The following is a 21,146-nucleotide window of genomic DNA, read 5'->3' on the forward strand; positions in this document are numbered from 1 at the left end:
TGGCGAAGATATTGGGACATTATATCTAGAATTTTTTTCTGTTGCTACTAAAACCCTGTAAATTCAGCCCTCAGGTTTTGCTTGCACATATAACTCTGAATCCCTTATACAGGAACATGAACAAAAAAAAATCAGGACACTGGAGGAATAAATTTCTTATTGCTAGTGCAGAAGATATTTCAGGACTGACCAGGGATGTTTGCTGGGTGTTGCAACATTAAAAAATAAAGTAATGCTGCTCCCCCTCGCCCAGTATTTATTACAAAGGCCAAAGGAACACACTTGATTTGGGTTTACTTTCAAACCATGATAGTGATTATTTCCTAACATTTATCACAAATTATTACAAATGCCTACCATCCTTGCTGTTTTCTGTAAACATATTCTAATTAGATTTTCAACAGAAACAAAGTTTAGTTTCAAGCACTACTGTAAACACTACACTTTAAAAAAAAGAAAGAGTGAATGTTTAAGCAATTATTGTTTCAAATATTAGATTTTTTAATGTAAGCATGTTGTTCATCATGGCTGGTGAGAATTGCAGTGCCCCATGGGTTGAACAAGCCCTTTTGTAAATACTCATCTGCAGCTTTATAGATTCACTGCCGACTGGCCATGATTGCTTTCATTGTCTTGGTTTTAAGATGTCATGAAGAACTACCCATTTCTATGGTTTCAAGGTGAAAAAACATTGTGCAAAAATGGCATGTTCAGATTAATCTTTTGAAGAAAAATGCAGATTTTGTATATGAACCACCCCCTGACTGAAAAGATTCCTTTCTCTATGTACCTGGATATGAACATTAATTTCCCAGAGAAACCAATGCAGTTGAATAGGGAGAAAGACGGAGCACAGAGAGGATTTTCTGTGCTCCCTCAGTTCTTCAAAGAGAGCTGCATCACCTATGGGTCATTCTCTTTTCACCCCACAGCTGCTACTGAGATCCATCCAACACCAACCCAACCCTCCAGTGCCTATGTTGCTGCTGGAGACCATTCAATGAGCAAGCAGCTGTCTTTACATGGAATTTGGTTGAATATGTGATCATTTCTTTATTGGAAGTAAAAGGGATTTTATTAAAAATGTTATACAACCCAAGGCTGCTGTAATGAAGATGGCCTGTTGGGAGAGTAGTTCATATCTGCAGTATCAAAAAATAGAAGAAATTTTGGACATAGATTTAAGTGCTAACAGAAACAGCTATAGCACTAGAAATTCTGTATTGGGGAAAAATCATTTTTTTCCCAAGTACTGAACATGAACAAACAATAGGGAATGATAGAGAATGAAGAAAAAGACTAAACAGTTAAATGACTTTAAGTTTCAACATTTATTCCACTAGATCAATCCCTTATGAGGTGCAAATATCTGGCATTTTGCAATATACTGTTTGGTTCTGTACAATTAAATTCTCTCTGCTTTAAAATGCTGTTTCTGTATGGCAAAACTGTAGCAAGGAGGGCAATAATAAAAAGCATTTAATATTGTAGTATCGGTCTATCAGTCTACCTTTATGAATTTTCATTTTCTTTCAATTTCCTTTCTCTATAAAAGAGGGGAACTGTGAAACCAGAACCTGCAACAAAAGCTGCTCAGAAGGATGGGATTTGAGCAGAGCAAATGTTCTGATCTGACTGAAAATGCTCACTCACTTCTTGCAAGGCTATGAAATTAATCTGGAAAAGGTAATTACAAAAGAGGCTTTGTCAATTTTCCCTCTATATTCTCCAGGATGTGCTTGGATGTTTTTTTTCTTTTTAATTTCTTTTGGAAAATGGAAAGTTGGGGAAGAATGAATATTATGAGAAGAAACTGAAGGTGTTCAACTGTGTGGAAAACTTCACTGTACTTTTATTTACACACGTTTGTGGCTCTGAATGTCTTTGAGGTTTAGTTGTAACTGCTTGCCTTTTTTGTCTATAAGTGATTTTTCTTTTGTTGAACAGGGAATACATGCCAGCTTTCATTATCTTTATTCCTAAAATAGCCACCTTTTCTCTCTAATGCTTTGAAAACCATTCGCATTCTTATAGTTGCTTGTGAATCCCTCTTTTTTTTCAGTTCTCCATATTTTACAAAATAAATGTAAGATTGGCACATATAAGTATATTTATATGCACAACCAAAACAAAAATTCCAGTTGTATCAGGCAGCAGTTTTCCACTGCAGCCAAGAGTACAGCACACCTGGAACTGAAGCTCTGTCCTATTTACAGGTTCATTGGAATCACCAAGCTGGTACAAATGTACCTGAGCCAAATTGGCTCAATTTTTTTTATTTCTGATAATAATTTTGAATCTGTCATTAATTGTTGCTGTAAAGAAAATTATCATTTTTACTATGCCAGTAACATTAGAGTTTAGCTTGGACTTTATTGTCAGCTTACAGCTGCATTAAAATGAGAAGACATTTAGTATTTGGACTGAATATTTAATGTTCACATTATGAAGTTTGCTTCATGTTTTGCTGGTACTACAGCAGGTGGAAAACCATCAAAATGAAAACACTTAGTGAAACAAGCATAATAATTTCATTTTCACATAAAAGTGTGGAATTAAAAGCTAATTTATTTTTTGTTTCAGAATAGATAGATAAATGTGCAACAGGCAATAAAGACTCCAGTTATCTGTTGGCAGAAAGCAAAGTCTACCAATATTCCTAGTGATTGGAAGAAATTCATGTTTTCCTCTTCACATTTTCCAAAAATTCTCTCTTTGCTTCATTCATGGAATGAAAAAGACAATTTTTGTAAAACAAACCACCTTGCTTGTATGTCTTCCAGTTTGTAGTCTGTACTAAAATCACTGTATGCCTAACTCCCCATTCCTTTTGAAATTGTGCAAAAGAAAAGAAAATATGATTTCAAAAGAGAGGAAATAAAAATGAAGGAAATCCAAAGAACCTTCTGTCAAGTGTCTCTCTCTCACTGAGCTCAAACAATCAACACATTAATGCTGCAGCTATAGTAAGACTAAATTCAAGGATTATTTTCCCTGCTACAGTAAGAATGATTTAAAATGTTCCAATAAATCTGAAAAAGCTGATTTATTACATGCCAAGTGCAAGATATTTTCTAAGTCTGTATGTCAGTATGCCATTCCTGCCCAAATAGTGGATTTTATAGTCCTTTTTAATGAAAGGTTCAGAATTATAAAAAAAAAAAAGTAGAATGGTTTTTAAAAGTCACTATTTCAAAAAATAACTATTTTGAGCTATTCAAAGCATAATATCCTGGGATTCTCCATAGTTACGAGACATGCTTGTTATAGAAGGACTTTGGAATTGCCACCATACAAAACCAAGGGAATACAATAGTATTAATAGTAATACTACTACTAATAATAATAATATTTAAAATAAACTACCCATGCCATAGCTGTCCCTCTGTACATCCCCAAAACTGCATATGAGATACATAATTAGGATAATGGAAGGCCAGTGTCTTGATGAGATTAGAGACAACAATAGTTGGCTCTTAAATGAGGTAGGGATTAATATAATTATATGTGTGCAAAGCAGCCGTGATCCCAAATGAATTCTCTGATAGTAGATGCAAGTGTCTTTCACAAAATGAAAGAGCATTAGGAAACAAGAAATTTTCTATCCTGGTTGAAATTTAGAATTACAAACCTACATCCTCAAGCACACTGCTGTGTTCTCATGTATGACAGTTTTCTTTCCTGCAAAGATTCAGGATCTACCTACACAGATCAGTGCACCAGCCCCTGGCAAGCCTACAGCGATTTAGGTGTGCTCATCTTCACTGGCAGAAAGCAAGGGATCAAAAGTCTTTTCTTATTCACTTATTCATGGCTTTTTCTTAAATACATTTTGTTTATTCTTAACCACAAGAAGTTTAGGAGCCTGAGGAAGACAAAACATTGAGTACAGTGCTGCTCATGTAATTTTACTGTCAGCTGATTTCTGAGACACAGCCCACCAAGGAGTTAGACTTTACCCAAATACATAGATCAGGCCATACTAAATCCTACTCATTCCACTAAGATGAAAATATGAATTTGTGTTCACAGCCATTCGTGTTCATGGCTGGAGATTGTCACAGTGGCCGCTTCTGGCATTAATTCTCCAGTCATTCTACCTGGGCACATGGTGAACTGCCCATTCCATATGGCTCATTTTTTGCCCACCTACTCACATTTCTTTCCCTTGGAAGGGAATGTTTAATTTGGGGTTCAGTTGGGACAAGAGGTTGGGACAGCATACTGAGGAATATATCCCACTATGGGAATTCAGTGGCTGAAAGAATCCAAGTTCCTCTAAAGGTTAAGAAAAATAAATACCCCACAAGACACTTCTCTTTGAGTGGCTAAACCTCTTAAAGACTGGTTTCAGTGGAAAAAAAATAGGTTTCAATAAATGTCTTTGGTCTAGATAGAAATGCTTTGTGTCTGAAACAAGATAATCAAAGCAAAGATGAACACATTTATTGCAGGGGGAGTAATATTTGTAGAGTTTTGGGGGTTTTACCATGCATTGAAGATCCTGTTATTAGGATTTCCTCTGAGAAGCTCAGAAATCAAGCTCACAGAGAAGTGAACACTCCTGTACACTCCTAGAACAGCTGTGTTGCCCTTTATTTTCCATTAACTCCATTGATCTTGAGGCAAGTGTCATAGATAACTTCCCTTTAGAACCAGGCATGTTCCAAGCCATCAAGTTTCCTTATGCTGTCCTTCTTGCTTTATAGCATTCAACAGATGAGAAAAAGTGAGGGTTTGTTTCCAATGCTTACGAGTTCATTAGTAAATATCTTTTACAAATCCCTGTGATTATTTTTGAGAAAAAAAAAATTGTCAGTTCACTGAAGATATTAATTTTATTTAAGAACTATATTTCACACAAGAATTCCCATTTTCAACTTACTTTAATTACATAGTCATTAGAGACAGATATGAGAAGCACAGCTTATTTGAAGCATTTATTATTCATTCTTGTATTGTTAATGAAGCAATGCCTGAAGCGCATCTGCAGTAAGAAGTCACCTTCTTGTTCATCATTTTCAAGTCCATAAAATAAATGTGATTGCTTCAGGTACTGTATTACACAGATTCGGTGCCACTGCTTTCCATATTAACATCTACATGCAAATTTATTCTGTTGTTCTTTCTTCAATAATTAACAGTATCTGCTAATATATTCTTGCTCAGACCAGTTCCTTTAGTAATTATCATCCAGTGCTCTATCTATTCACTGAGCAGCTACAGTTTCTTCTTTCTCTTTCCATCAAAAGGTCATTTTAAAGACACAACATTCTTTCTGTGATCTGTAAGCCCTGCAAGAACCAAGCTGTTGTTTCAGCCTCTGGGCTATAGTTCCATATGCCTACATCCATTACAAAATATGGATTTATCTGGAGCCAATGAAAAGCGTAATTAACATTTTGGTATTTGGTGTGCAATAATTTATTTTCTGTTATACAAAGTTACATAGGCTGCCAAATGTGTGATACAGATTATGGGACAAACTCTGTTTAAGATGCAGGTTCTTTCAAAACAACCTGCTATTTCCCATGAAGTATTCATGGGGAGAAAGAGGAGATTAAAATGCATAGGCTCGATTTTGCCTTCAGCTCTTTTCTGGCTCCTCTGTTTAAGTCCCAGTTCAACAAAGTACTTAATTGTTTGATTAATTACAATCATTTGACTATTTCCACTGAGAGGAGTAGTATGATATAGGAACCATGATGCTACAGTTGGTTAAATTTGATCATACAAAATGGAGGGCTTGATAAGGCACGGAGAACAACAGAAATGTTCCCTTCTTTTGACTGTGAACTTTAGACCTGCCTGGAGAAAGCTGCTCCAGACCAATTTCCAGTTCTTTGCTCAAATCTATTTTACAACTTAATTTACATGATTCTGCTGCATTTTTTTTTGTCTTAAATATACATTAATTCATTTTCTTTAAATTAATACTACTAGATCCAGAAATGTTCTTAAAAGTCAAAAAGCTTCAGTAAATTAAATGTTAAACATTTATTCTTGCTCTAGTCAAAAACACAACAGTCAAGTGAAGTACATTGTCCATTTAATCTCTGAGCAATGTCTTCTGAATTAGGTAGGTTCAACTGTGTGGTTCAACTCATTTTTCCTCTGGAGTTCCCTTACAACTGTAAAAAAAGTTCATGTGTACTACAGAATGAGCAATTTGTGGGCATAAAAGGAGCAAGATTAGCATAATTCCTGACATAGCTGGGAGGTAGCTGGAGAACTGCATTGTGGTCACTTCTTCTGCACCAGGAAGATATAAAAGCAATTTTTTAAAAACTTTCCATGTTGCTTTTGTGGATTCAGGAGAGTCACATTCTGTTTATTTTCTCTGAGGTGATTGACCATTATGTAGTGGGAAAGTCAATATGTGAAGCCCTGTGAGTTGATGAGGTTCTACAAGAGTGGGGGCAATTTATGTGTTTTCAGATAACAGGGACAAGATTAGAAATTAAGTGCAGAATAAAGGTAAAAAACCCTTGGATTTTTGATTGCCATAGATCTTTAGTTTTGAATTTTAGGTTGTCTGGGTTTTGTTTTTTTAAAGCAAGATTTATTATAAGAATTTTCTATATATAGGGAATTTCTGTCAATTCTCTGGAATAGGACCAGACTAGAAGAGGTGAAAGCATTTGCAAATTTACCACTGCAACAAAGTAAGTAATTCTAATATCTAGTTCCTAAGGATATTGGCACAATATTTTTATAAGCAAAAAGTTGAAGTAGAAGCAAAAAGAACTCAATATATTTATCATAAAATTCTGCAATCAAAAGTGACTTTGATGTTTCTGTTCCTGTTTCATTAAGCTCCTCATAGGCAGCATAATCCTGATAATTTCAATTCCCTAGAAGAATATTCTCTATTTCATTTGCTTCTAAAAGACCGAATTATTAACCATGTCATATTGTAAAACTGCCATCTAAAGACTTCATGATGTGCTAAGTAGAAAAGAAATTGCCAGGGGCTGTTAGCTCTGGGTCAAAGGACAGTTGTTTGTAGCTCATTAGTATGATGTGGTGAAATCTGAAATTATATTAAATGTTTGTTTAAGATGTAATTAGTGAACAATTTATGCATTTTCAAGTATTCCACGCAGACCTGTAGTCTCATATCAACAGTGGCAGAAATGCTTCCTTGGGTGCATTATTTGCCTCATCCAGAAGCAGGAAAACAACTCAAAAGCCAAAACACATTGCTCAGCATGTTTGCTTTTTTTTTTTTTCCTTTTTGCTATTTCTCTCTTTACTCAGCTGTGCAACCTTAACTGCCAATATATGATCCTAGAGGAGAGCTCAGTTCAGTCTGTGTTCTTCCTATTCTGCCTTTTGATGTCTGAAGATTCCAATACAGCTGAATTACCCTTGTGACTTTGGGCCATGCAGGCAGCAGCTTGCAGGCTGCTGGGACACAAGCACTGGGTACTCCAGGGGCTCTTTCTCAGGCTAAGGGCTGCACGACCTCTTTGGTCAGGTAAGAAGGAGAATTAAGTCTTCACACAAAGGGCTCCAGCTGGCTCCTTGTTTTGATGTCAGGGAATGTGGCGTGGAAGAGGAGGTTGTGCTTTTCCCTTGGGGAGTTGGTCTCCATGCCCATCTCTCCTGCAGCACACACATCACCTGAGCTGCAAGCTCGATTTAGAGCTTCACCCATCAGCAAAGCCCTGAGCAGACCCTGCTTCTTCCCTTTAAAACAAACTCTGGGTGCACATCTTCACACCTGACAGCAGAATTCTTCTTCCATGTGTCAGCTGGAAAGGGTTAAGATCCTGTTTTCTACCAACATACCAAAAGGAAGGATAGCTTGGCAAAGTAGCCTGGTGAATGTGAATACCCACAACAGAAAATAAAAGAAATGGAAGGATATAAAAAAAAATCTAAGTGTGCTGGGTGGGGGAAACACTGTTTGTTCTTAGAGTATAGTAGTGCCTGACCTGTTTCTGAAAAAAGGCACAGAAACAATAAATGTAGGGCTCATATATTTCTATCAGACTGTTGAAATAAGGATTTTGGATAGCCAAGTATGACTCTCCACTTGTTTGGCATTAAATCCTTCTAAAATCTTTGCACAATTGATCTTGGTACTGGGATATCCAAACCCTGATCAGCCTAGTTCTTGAACCAAGTTCATTCCTGCTCAGCCTGAAGAGGCAAAACCCAGGCTAAGGAGAATCCATGCACTGTGGAGCTGCTGGAGCTCAGCTGATTTTGGAATTCATGTCAGATCTCTGAGAGAATCCCCAGCTGTGCTGCACGGTATAACTGACCTTGCTACCTCCAGGGTCACTGCAAGCACGTTGTGGCCATGAAATGTTCTATACAGAACAGGACAGACCTGCCAAATATATTTTAGGGGAAGAAAAAAAGCCTAAAGATACATTTAAAATAAAAAGTGTATGTGTGCACATGTATATATAGATAGCTAGATACTATAAAATATAAAGAGCATGTGTGTGCATATATATACAGTTTGAGATGAAATAGAGCCAATAAAATTAGGAGCCCTAAAACTCATAAAAGGGCTAAGCTCTAATTCACATACAGGATGCAAGTTCCAGTCACTTATTCAATGTTTAATGCTGTGTCATTGAAGATTCTGTCTGTGGAGATTCCAGGTAATCCCCACAAGAAACAAGGTTGTAGTGAAAGTCGTATTTGAGGAATTATTGTAAAATAAATATATCTAAGCAAGATGAACCCCAGTGCACTGGGTACATCTGTATTATGCTACATATTTCAGGATAATAAAAGTTTTCCTTTGAGAGAAAATAATATAATAATTGGTTGACAGCTAAACTTTTTCCCTGGTTGCCAAACAGATTTACAAATATGGAGCTTAAAATAGTGACTTAGCTACTGTATCCAATATAATTATAGAATATTGAAGCTTTATATGCAGCATTCATTGGTATCTGCACATTTTTTAAAAAAACAGCAAATCCTGTGTTTTTCAGTATAACAGCTATGGAGAATGCTATCTGATCACTTAAAAAATTGGCCACAAAACAACTTTGATTACAGATTACTGTAAAAGTACTCTAAAAGTGGAGTTACTACATATAAACTTCCTATTGCTCATGATAAAAATCTATCCCACAATAAATGAGAACACCTCGTTCTCATACTTAATGTGTTTCTACAAAGATGTATTTATACACATCAGGATAGCTTTAAAATAATGTTTAATTTAATTTTTTTTTGTTTATATTAAAAGAATGTTTAAATGCCTCAATTGTGTGAAATCAAGTGAAATATCACTGAAAGTGAATATGTGTTGCTAAAAGCTTTCAGACTGAGTAAAGGCTTGTGTATCAAATGAGTTTTGTAGCTATGACAATGCCCACGTAGAAACCTGGACAAAAGATGTATGAATATTTATTGAAGACATGTTTATCCTGTATAAAATAGTATCACATATTGTCAAAAAATTCCTGAGAAGAAACTGCACTTGTGCCCCTCCATTCCTGCAGCCTGCCTCCATCCTATGGGAAACCACAGCCTCATGAATTACTGCACTGATACAGCTGCAATTAAATACTCAGAGCTGCCAATACAATTTGGCTTCTTCAGCAAGGACAAACAGCATCAGAAGGATCAGAGGGGAATCTGAATTTCCACCCATGAGGGGAATAAACTTGTGCCAAGTCATAACTCAGTCTTAGGTGGGAGAGGAATGAGGATGATGATGTCCAGATGGCCAAGGTGGAGTTGAGAGTGGGGCACTCAGTGGTCCCAGTGCTTGAGGCACAGCCCCACAGGAGCTGGGCAGAGTGGAGTTCTTCACACAGCCCATCATTGTTTCCAGCTTTAGGAAGAATCTCCCTTGAAATTGCATCTCCATGACACAGAGCAGGCAGAAAATCTCTCTTTTGTTTTTAGTACTCCTTTGATAGCAAGCTGCACAGCCTAGGGAAGCGGGAATTAGGGGAATTACAATGCACAGGGGTAAAAAGCTCGTGAAGGATGAAAGAGGGATGACTAGGGACCAGAAGTTAAAAAAAGGGGAGATGGAAAAGGACTGGAGGAAAATGGATTTTGTAGCAGCAGACGTGCCCATAGCTCCTGAATAATACTTTTCATTTTGCTATGGTTCAGCTTTGAATTTATTCTGCTGATTCCATACAATTCTGAAATTAAATTCATAATAACCTCCTATTCACTACAACCTCCTATCTCATGGATATCTCCATATGTCAATACTATCTCCATATGTCAATTTGCTATGACATTTTCCTTGGTTTATCAAAGTGACAGACTCTGCACTCTGCCTCTAAATGATCCACTCTTATGAATAAAGAAATATTGATATTGTTCAAGGTTTCAGAATTCTTGTTTTGTTCTGTTTGCTCTTTAAAAATTGTGCCTAAATTTTCTATTCAAAGAAAAATATGTTAAAAGCCAAGCAGTGAGATGATTACCTTTATGTATTTCTACTTTCTGATATACACTTTTACTGCTCAATCACACACTCTTTATTCTCTGCTTACTTGTCTGGTGTGTTGGTTAGCTTGGTTTATACAAATGTTCTCTTTCTTCACTGCCTTGTTTCATTCCCTTGGATAAATTTTGGATACAGTTTACACTTTCTCTTCTTTTTGACAGGTTCAGAAAAAGATTAAATAACTTCATTTTGAGGCAGGTCATTTTTAAAACAGATTAAAAGGAATGCTATTGCTGAATAGCACAATAGAATAGCATAATTTGGCATTCCTGACTTCATCAGCAGACTATCCACTCCAATTCACTATATGTGACTGTTTGTGTCTTTGTGCACTTGAATGGTCACTGCAAATTTTCATTTCTGTCATCAATTAAATGGAAGATTGTGGCTGGAAAAGAAGTGCAGTTAAACCACTAGACTTTCATCAGCATACATTCTCTGCTTTTAAGTCACTGGGTGTTGGTTTCCAGTCTCAAGAAGATGGAATATGTTTCAGGAAATCAATTTTGTTCTCATTTAAGCAGAAGGATCTTGCTATTGCTGCATATCCTGTGCTTTCTTCAAAAAGATTTATGACAAAAGATGTAGAAATTCTGATGAGTTTCCCTGAAAATCTAGATTCCCTGAAGGCAAAATCTGTAGTGTATAACCTCACTGTTTCACTGGTGTCTTATCACAGAAATCCCTAAATGTTGCTGCAGATCTCCATCGTATCAGTGGGGTCTGTATTAGGGCACACAGGACTGTGGCCTTACCACACAGAGGAAGCTTCTGCTGTACTGACTGCTGCTTTGGCTAAACTAGGAAAATCTATATTCCCTCTAGAGATTAAAATCTAAATGCTATAAAGACTGAAACATCTCTTTTACACAGTGTTAAAAACCACACATAAACTTCACACATTGTTAGGTCACTGACTAGAGCAGAGAAGCAATAAGTTACCTCTTCTCTTTTAAACAGGTGAGCTAAGTAAAACAAAATTTATCACCACTGTGTGCCTTGCTGCGCTTCCAAACGTTTCCATTTAGGGACATGGAGGGAAGGAACTAGAGATGAAGTTTCTCTCTTTACACAGAATTGCACTGGGGACAAAAGTTATCACAAAAAACCCGGGGTGCAGGCACTGGCCCCAGGCCATGCTCGGTATTGCTGTGAAACTGGCTCTGAGCTGCTCAGTAAGCTGGGCATGTACACCCTGCCTCACCTCTCCTGCTCTGCCAGCTCCTAAAGGGGGAAGAAAATGCACGAACTCTGACCTCACCATCACTTTCTGCTGCTGTTCCACTGCCCAGAAAGCAAACAAGGAATAAGGAGTGCTCACAGAACCTGTCCATGTGGTTTAATTTTATACAGGAGGCACAACTGAAAAGTCCCCACTAGTGTTCGGGGAAAGGCCAGCAGCAATCAAGGCTCAGAACTCTTAGGGTAGGAATATATTAAAAGCAATTACCCTAATCGTTGGTTGCTTTCACAAACTGGTAACCTGTGGCCTTTATTTCATCTGCTCATGTGCAATTAAGGATTGCTTCTGCTTTTGTTTGAAAACCACCTTCCCCTAAAATACCAAACAAATGCCTCCAAGAAGCTGGCTATCTGACGTGGTTAATTCTTATGCTCCTATGGGGTTTGCAATTTGACTTATGTTGGCCCCGTGATCCAGAAAGTCCAAGGACAGATGAAAAAATCCTCAGAGATCCAGAAAATCACCTCAATTTTTTTCTGCTTGCTGATACCTGGGACACAGGAATTTTCATCTTTAACGGGGCATGAATAATTAAATCATGATTTTAAACTAAAGGCTGAAAAGATCCTAAACATGCACCTTTAAGGGAGGAAGAAATGTAATCATTCCAAGAGGTGATATCCCAGAAATCAATCCTTTGCCACTAAATTTCAGCCAGTCACCAAATCCTTGGAACTATAGCCTTCAAAATGTCGTGTGCTCACTTATTATGGACAGTCACATGCCAAATAATAACAAGAATAATACATTTCCTGTCCTTAAGGTTACCAAAGGCCATATAAAATGTATGAATGTCTTTCATCAACTTTTCAATTTGTCAGTTCCCAGGGGTTACCATACAGAGTATTTTTTCTAGCAGTGCTGTCAATGTGGTGAATGGCTCTCCACTGTTCATAAGGCAAGTGACATCATGCTGTTCTGAATACTGAACAGGAGGTTGAAGCAGAACCTTAATCTTGTTTTTGTCTTCCCTGCCCCTTTTACAGCACCTCTGTGCTGTGAATCAAAGAAGGTTTCGCTTACGGATCTTTGCTCACCAACAATAATTCAAAATGCAATTTCACTTCAAGATCTAAATACAGAGGAAATAAAAAATAAAGTTAATTGAAAACCAAAATTAGTTATATGAGTAAACCCTTTTGAGATTAAATTATATTTACAACCCAACAATTATTTGTTCATGTTTGGTTTTTCTTGAAAACTTTTCCTTTACTCCTGTCTTTTCTGAGATCCCCAGAGGTGTTGAAGTGTATTGATGTATTTACGTGTTTGAAGTCTTGTTTGTTGTGATTAGCCATCAAGAACTCACTTGTTGATAAACATGCTCTTTTCCCTTATCATAACTCATCTGATCAGAAGGATCATTTCTGCTTGAGAGAAGCTATCTCCATTTTATTCTAACATAAATCATGTTTATGCTGAACTCAGACATCTTAAAAGCATTCTACTTCTCTTCCCTGCGTCTTCCTGACTCACTCTGACTGTATCCCAGTAAATTGATTGTCTTCTCTAATTTCTTTATGGCATCTCATATTTATTTAATATGAGAATCTCTCCATTTTCCAAGGAAATATAGCATTGATTCTCTGCTATCATCAGCCATGATGTCCCATAAGACATTACACTGTACTAGATGCAATCACTGTACTGCATTCACTCTTTCACACCCCTGATTTATAGGTCATTACCCTGAAATTTATAATTAACCATACTATCCAGTCAGTTTTACATCAGAAATTGTCTGTCTGTTCCCTTTGGCCATGAGCAGAAGTGCCCTGGGCTCCTCAAACAGAGAGGACAGGAATTCTCTGCTGGCTGATTCCCCCAAGCAGGAAGAATAACATGAATAACATGTCCAACCCAAAACATTCTCAGAGATCATTTGCATTTGGACAAACATCCATCAAAGAACCACAAACATCCCAACATCCAATGGCTGCTTTGCTCTAACCCTTCTGCCTCCCACATCCCAATAGCTTTTCTCCAACTCTACTGCATCCACCCCTCCAAATGAAGCAACTTATTTTATTAAATTGATTTTTTAAATAAGTTCTGCTGTCCCTGACAGAAACTGTGCTATGATGAGATTGATATAAAACTCTTTTTCAGGGTTCAAGCTTCTGCTCTTAAAACCATCTCAAAAATTGGCTGTAGACAGGAATTTTTTTGGCAGAAAGGTGAATTGCTGTATGACAGAGCATTAAGGATAACACACACTTTAATATTTCCTATTTCAAGTTGAAACTTATACATAGATGAAGGTGTAACTGATTGCTCTCTCACAAACTCAATATAACATTGAACAATGAAAAGCTATTCTGTTTTTCCTTGTTATCTCAGCAACTTTATACAGAAATACTTTACATTTTTTAAAGAGCTGCTACAAGAACAACTATTTTCCTGGAACTAAACTTACTGTGATAACTTTCTGAGCTCCAAAGAAAATTAATGTAAGCTGATGGATAAGATGGGATGTGGAACATTATGTATTTTGCCCGATGGCTACTGTCTCTAGGCTGCTAGTAATACTTCACTGATGAAATTACTATAAATATACTGAAAATTGTCTTTGGATAGACAGAGCTATATCAGGAACTGTGAAACAAATGTTATGGGTTTTGTAATAGGTATAACTGGGCCTGACTTGGGATTGAAGAGTGCTGACAAGCCAATTTGCAAACACAGATGTGTGGGCAGACACATTATATGTATCCTGAACAATCCTGCCATGCCGTTCTGTACAGAATTATTCTGGGTAGAAGTATTTGATAGAGCAGCAAAGCACAGTGAAATTGATGCCTAAAATTAGATAATCTGATTCTTTTTTGAAGGTGACTGGCAAAAAAAAAAAGCTGGTGTCTGAATAGTTTGCCTCAAATTTGTTGGAAAACGCTTGGCAGTAGTTACCTGCTTGATGCATATGTTCACTGAAATAGTCTATTCCCTTGCCAATATAGTTTGTTTTTTTAAAAAAAGACAGTATTTTTGTTTGTTTTGTAAGACCCTCAGAGTTATTTTACAATGCTGTGCGTTCTTGCAAAGTAACCACAAATTGTCCCTCTAAAACCCTCCTCGTTCAGCTGACATTCCTGCACAACACTCATTGCCATAATTCATGTAGGCCTGTCTTCATACACCAAAAAAAAAGTAAAAAACAACAAATATAGTTTATATCCACCAAAAGTTTCCAATCAATTTTTCAGACATGAAAGTTTTAACAACAATAGCTGTTGTTAATTTGAGGTTGAGCTGGAAGGGTGAAAGGACAGATTGTGCAACTGTTTAACAAGCAGCAGATCAGATTAATTGCAATGATCTCATCAGCATGAAAAACAACAAAATTCAGTCTTTTGCCTTACATACTATTTTAAACAGAAATCTATAATATTAATCTATAATCTATATAGGGGAATGTGAGAGTATATATCTGAAAAAAAAGCTGCCCACTTTTCTGACTGTTTTCTGTATGAGTTTCCGAGGTATAAATCCACAATAATTATCAACAGTGATCATGAAACTTTGCTAGCAATTGGTGCACGTGGTGTTTTGCCTTTTTAGTTTGGTGTATTTACATTCAGCTATGGAGTCCTACAGCTTCTCATAGGTGAGAGATACTTCAGCCTTATAACAGCAAATGAAAAAAAAAAAGAGCTTCTTAAATTTCAGCTATGACACAAATCATTCCTTTTCAGAATAGCTGAGTGTCAAGGTTATGGTAATAGCTGACAATTCAATCTTTTCTGGAAGGTACTTATGGAGAATGAATTAAATCCCGATTTTAAATCATGTGTTGTCCTTTAATATTTGTGGGGTGGGGAACTTCCAAGACTTCTCTGCAGAACACTGCATCCTGTCAGTCCTTGAATTTCCTTCAGCGTGAACACAGTTTGCTCTGAAGTATTCAAATAAAATCCCACTGTCTTCCAAATTTAACACAGAATGCGTTGAGATTTTTTAAAAAAATTAGTCTCTCATTATTTTTATATCAGTGCATTAAGCACACAAGTTTGTATTCTGAAGTGGCTTGCATAGACAACACAATAAATGAAAAATATGGATTTACACACATTTCCTAAATTATTTGCTCATTTCTTTTTGGTGTGTTCTACTCCACAAGTTTGATTCTTATGTGGTTTGTACAAAATCATGTATTGACATTAAATTAGAAATTAATGCCTTTCTGTAATCCCTAAATATGAGTTACTATTTCAAATACATTAATATTCAGTGTGTTCCAGAAAATACAGATAAATCTGGTACCAACAAATAGCATTTTCCTTTTCTTCCACACCACACTCCTATAGAATAATGAGCACAAAAATTTGGGTCCATGGAATTTCAAGGCAGAAAAGCAGAAAGTAGAGTGGGAGCAACCAACAGTTTGTACAAAAAAAAAAGTTGAATTCTTTATATGAAGATTAAATCTCGCTACAAGGTATTGATACAGTACTTAATGCTGCATAAAACATTATAAACATTATTTATGTTTTGAAAAACCTTAAAAAATCTCATTTAGTCAACATGATCACGAAATATAAAACTAATCAACACAAGGATACATCATGAATTTTGCATACTGGATCTGCACATCCTCTTACAACACTGCCATTCTGAACAGATATCTGGGGAGAGTTTATCAAGTGTAAATAGAAAGGGGTCTTTTATTTAAGTTTTCTCTCTTCTCTGGTTTTCCTACCTCATGCATAGTTGTTTTTCACATTTTGTCTTTTCTTGCTCTTGGCTGTGTTTCTGAAGATTGTGCCAAATCTGAGGCCTATTTAAGTTGTTTCCATTTAAATGCGTAAAAGTAAATAATTTCCCGTTATGTAATTATTGTCACTCCCAATAGCTGTGTCTTTGTGATGTGCTTTATAACTGCTGTCACTTTGCAGTGGCTACCAGGCATTCAGATTCTGCAGTCTAGCTGAGAGCTATCATTAGCAAATCAAAGCAGATGTATTTGTATGTGTATTTTTATTTCCCAGTCCTCTGAGTGCTCTACTGTACCGCTGCTACTTTAACTTTTGACCCCTGGCAAACCATTTAGTCTGCCTTGTAAATCACATTATTTTGTCTTAATATTGAGATTTTTTTTTAGCAAACACTGTCCTAATATTAGGGACAGAAAAATGATGCCTACAATGATTTTTATGTAGCCTTCAAGAAACTGCAGTGTCACAGCTGTGGTTCACTGGAATTTGTCTGAGTCATGTTCTGGAGAGCTTTGCCTGCACTGCTGTCCCCTGGATTTCTCCCTGTGCCAAGGAGCTTTTCTTTCCCAGTGCTGTCTCATCCTCCAGTGTGGTACCACAGCAGATTTGTCCTCAGCAAACACTGAACAGAAGTGCCACAATTTAAGTGCTGGCTATTACACTTCCTTGATCATTACACAAAATTTCCACACAAACCTATTTTTATCTCATTTCCTAGGAATCCTCAACAAAGGAATCCTTGTGATTAAGAGGTCTTGAAGTGAGATGTATGAGATGTGATTTAATAACTGCTCCACCAGAGACTTGAGAAAATGACCCTCACATTTTGGGCCACAGCTCTGTGTCTGTTGAATGAGGAAGAAATAGACTCCTGCTTTTAACCTTTTCTCATCTGTTTGGATTGGGATGTAGGTGGTGCTCTGCAAATTATAGGTCCTGCTTTCAGCTGGAGAAACTTTAGGGCTGAATTCATTACCAGGGTCAGGAGGAGCAGGGATAGATATTAAGCTGATTAAGCACTGCAGAAGCATCAGTCACTGATAGGGTGAAAGATTTCTAATAGGCAGTTTTCCCTGAAAAACTGGACGAAGAGCATGTTCCTGTGCAATCACACCTACTCATTAACTCAGCAATAATCATATCTTTGGCCAGTGAACTCCTTGCATTTCAGACCTGGATTACATTTAATGGAGAATACAGCCCTTATAAAGACTCACCTCTCTCTCCTCAACTGATTTTATCACTCTAGTGATAAACCTAAAATGGGTTCATTTTTGCATCCTTTTGCAGCCATCATGTACTGAGGCCATCAAATTTGTGTCATTATTTTATTTTTACTGTGATGCTGACACTGGAGAGGGCACACAACCAATGGATTCTTGAGGAAAACATTTAGTGCAGTGGGAGCTGCAGGTTGAGCTCTGGGTCCCAAAAAACACTCACGCAAATCCATGCAGATATTTTGGGAAGATCTATTAATGAAACAAGCCCAGAATAGGCCATGATTTACTTCAAAAGAAGATGAAAAAGGTAAAAGTAAAACTCAAGGTTTGGTTTAGCTTAATTTCTTTTCCATGTTCTGTGCCCTCAAAAATTAGTAACTATAAATTAAAATGTCTTATTCTAGAACAGGGAATAAGGTTCTTTGTAGAGAGACAGAGTGGAAGAGTCTAGCACTTTATTAACTGAGATAGTACTCTTTTTTTAAGGCTAAATAAAATAATTTCAATGAGTATTCTGGGAGAGGAAAGGAAAAGAAGGTGCTAAGCAGGTAAATTTAAAAAAATAATGCAGTAGGAACAAAGGTGAGGAAAACAAAGGATGAAAAAAGCCAGAATCAGAATAAGTACACGATTCTGTGAAATGACAGCTTTAAATCTGATTCACTGCTGTTTTGGTTACTTAAAGTCCTGGTTTTACACAGTGTCTTGTGAATTGTATCCAAGCAGAAAAGGTGGCTCTGCTCTATCAAAAAGCATTCAAATTCAAAATGGCTGTGATGAGTAAAATTAAAAAGGGCTCTTAAAAACTCTCTCTTGACCGCAAGTTTGCTTTCTAAAACTTGTTTTTGCAGGGTAGCCAAAAGTTACAAACATAAATAGTATAATAATAAATAGTATTCAGTAGTTACTGACTTTTTCCAGCAATGAAAATATTACCTCTACTTCTGTCAGAAGACCTTTTATGGAAAGCTAATGCCTTATATATGTCTGAGTGTTTTAGCCATTAAATGTGCCATTTGACAACGCAAATGCTTTGCTTCTGAGACCCACAAAAATGTCTTTTCAAAAGGAGAGTAAAGCTGTAGATTAAACGCTTTTATTAGAGATTAGGGTATTGTAAAATTAAGTGCTCTAACTACATTAGCAACTTAAGGGGTTTAAAAAGCACAGTAAAACACTCTGCCTGCACTAATTGCGGGCCCTGTTTTTTCTCCTATTCTACCCTATCTTATCTTCTAAGGACATAAATTAAAGGAATTAGCAATTGTACTGTGCTGGCAGAGTACAATATTTTTTTGAGCAGACTGCAAAAGGACACAAAAATAACCGTATGCAACGCTTGGTATCTAAGAAATGCTGTGTAAATAATAATTCTTGTGAACTTGTTGGGTGCAGACACACATCTCTGTTTCTCTCTCAGGAGAAGGAGACAAAACCCAAAGCCAATGGTTTAAGGATTTCAGGCTTTGGGGAAGGGCAAGACAACATTTAATACAAGTGTTCAGTAGAGAGAGCTGTGTCCCTCTGGCTGTATTAGGAGCATCTCTGCCCTGAGGAATAATTGAATTATTTTTGAGGCCTCTCAGCTATTGTACCACACACAAGGCTTGTTGTTGTTTTAGTGGTGGCAAAACTGAGGCACTAAAACCATAATCCTAAACCATCCAGTGTGTCTATTAGCTTAAGCCAAGAATCCAGGAGAGGTGTGTCTTTCAACAAAATCTTGATTTCTTGTTTTTCCCCCCCCAAGGACACATTTTGTCCCTTATGACAACTGCTTTGATCTTAGAGGGGCTAAAAGGAGGCAATAGCTGTTGTTTTGTTAAGAAAAAAACCAAACAAAACAACAAACAAAGCCCAAACAATTAGAGAATAGTCATAGAGAAATGCTCTTACTGATATTTGTTGATTGGTGTTTGGTTTACTTAGTAAACTCTCCAGAAGAAAAAAAAAAAAAAAAAAAAAAAAAAAAAAAAAAAAAAAAAAAAAAGAAAGAAAGAAAAAAAAGTTGTATGGTTCCACATCCTGTGTATCAACGCTGCCTACATAAAGCCATACAAAAATGTAGATTTGTAGGTAAAGGACCTATATTTTTTTAAAAGAGACATTCTTTTCTCTCCAGTGCAGGGGAGTCTGTAATTACCTTGTACTTAAACACTCATCCCTGAGTGGTTTGCTGAGCTTGACACTGAAACTCTCTCTTGCAGCACTGGCTCAGATTTACACAAAACCAGGCCCTTGCTTTCAACAAGTGTGGCTGCAATAACCACATTTCACACAGTGGGAGCAGCTGTGAGGGTTGTGAGAATCCCATTTTCCATTCATGATACGTGTAACTCAGTTGAACTATTTTTATATTTTGATAGATAAAGATTCACCGTGAAATCAAGAATTAAGCAGGTAGAGGCATCAAACATTGTGTTTGTTGATAGCACTAAACAAAGCCCACAGAATAGACCACACTCAGCAAAAAGAGCAACAAATTATGTGATGTTGGGTCTTTATTCTCTCATTTTAATAGTGATGGGACATCCTCCAGCTGTCCTGAAAAATGGGAATAGAGGAGTTTATTGTATGGTGAGTGTGTGATGGTGAATGTGCCATTCACACTGTCATTTGTTTCCTCTGCTCAGAGAACACTCCAGCGTGCTTCTGGAGAGGCTGACAACACAAATAAGTTGCTCTCTGTTTCCAGCTACAAGCAGTGGCTGCTGTGCACTCTTCACACAGATTTCATGCTCTGACAGAGCCTGTATTATCTTTTTTTTTCCTTTTTTTGTAACAAATGAACGCTGATAGGCACAATGAATGTGCCCAATAACTTCAATGCACATTTTCAGAACAGCACCCAGGAGTGTCCTATTCACTGCCTGATACAGGGAAGCAGGAGGATTTCTCACTCTTATCTAAGATAAAATTGAGGTTCTGTTGTTTCACATGCAGTTCCTTTCAAGGACAAGCAAGGAAAATGCTTATTTGACACAAATACAGCACATCCTATCTAAATTACCTCCATTATTATTCAATTCATTAATAAAATGGCATTTTTGCAGTTACTCCTTATTTTTCAGTGAATATTATTCAATTATTACAGTTTGCCACTGAGAACTGACTATATGCTGATTAAGTAGGCTCAGTGGATAGGAAATGAAAGTGTCTGATAGCAAATGCTGGGGGGTTGCTAGTTATCTCAGAGTAAAGTAAAAGAGGAAAAATACTCATTACATAGATCAGAAAGGTTATTAAGTAAAAAATAAGAGGGGAAGAAGAGAAATTATAGCAACACTTTTTTGTTGGAAATGGGTATGGCTGAGCAGAAAATTAATGGGAAATTAATAAAAAAGGGTTCCTGAGAAATAAAAAGTCCCATTTTGCCCTGGGTGAGTCCATTTTGTCTGTTATAAATAACACCCAAAAGATGTGGATCATACATAGTAGTCTAGTTAAGGTATATCTAAATCCAGGCATCTAAAATTTTGTCACATCAGAGTCTGAATTCAGATTAATTTTGAGGATTTCAG

This window comes from Prinia subflava, chromosome 4 (genome assembly GCF_021018805.1).
Source record: "Prinia subflava isolate CZ2003 ecotype Zambia chromosome 4, Cam_Psub_1.2, whole genome shotgun sequence".
NCBI lineage: Eukaryota > Metazoa > Chordata > Aves > Passeriformes > Cisticolidae > Prinia > Prinia subflava.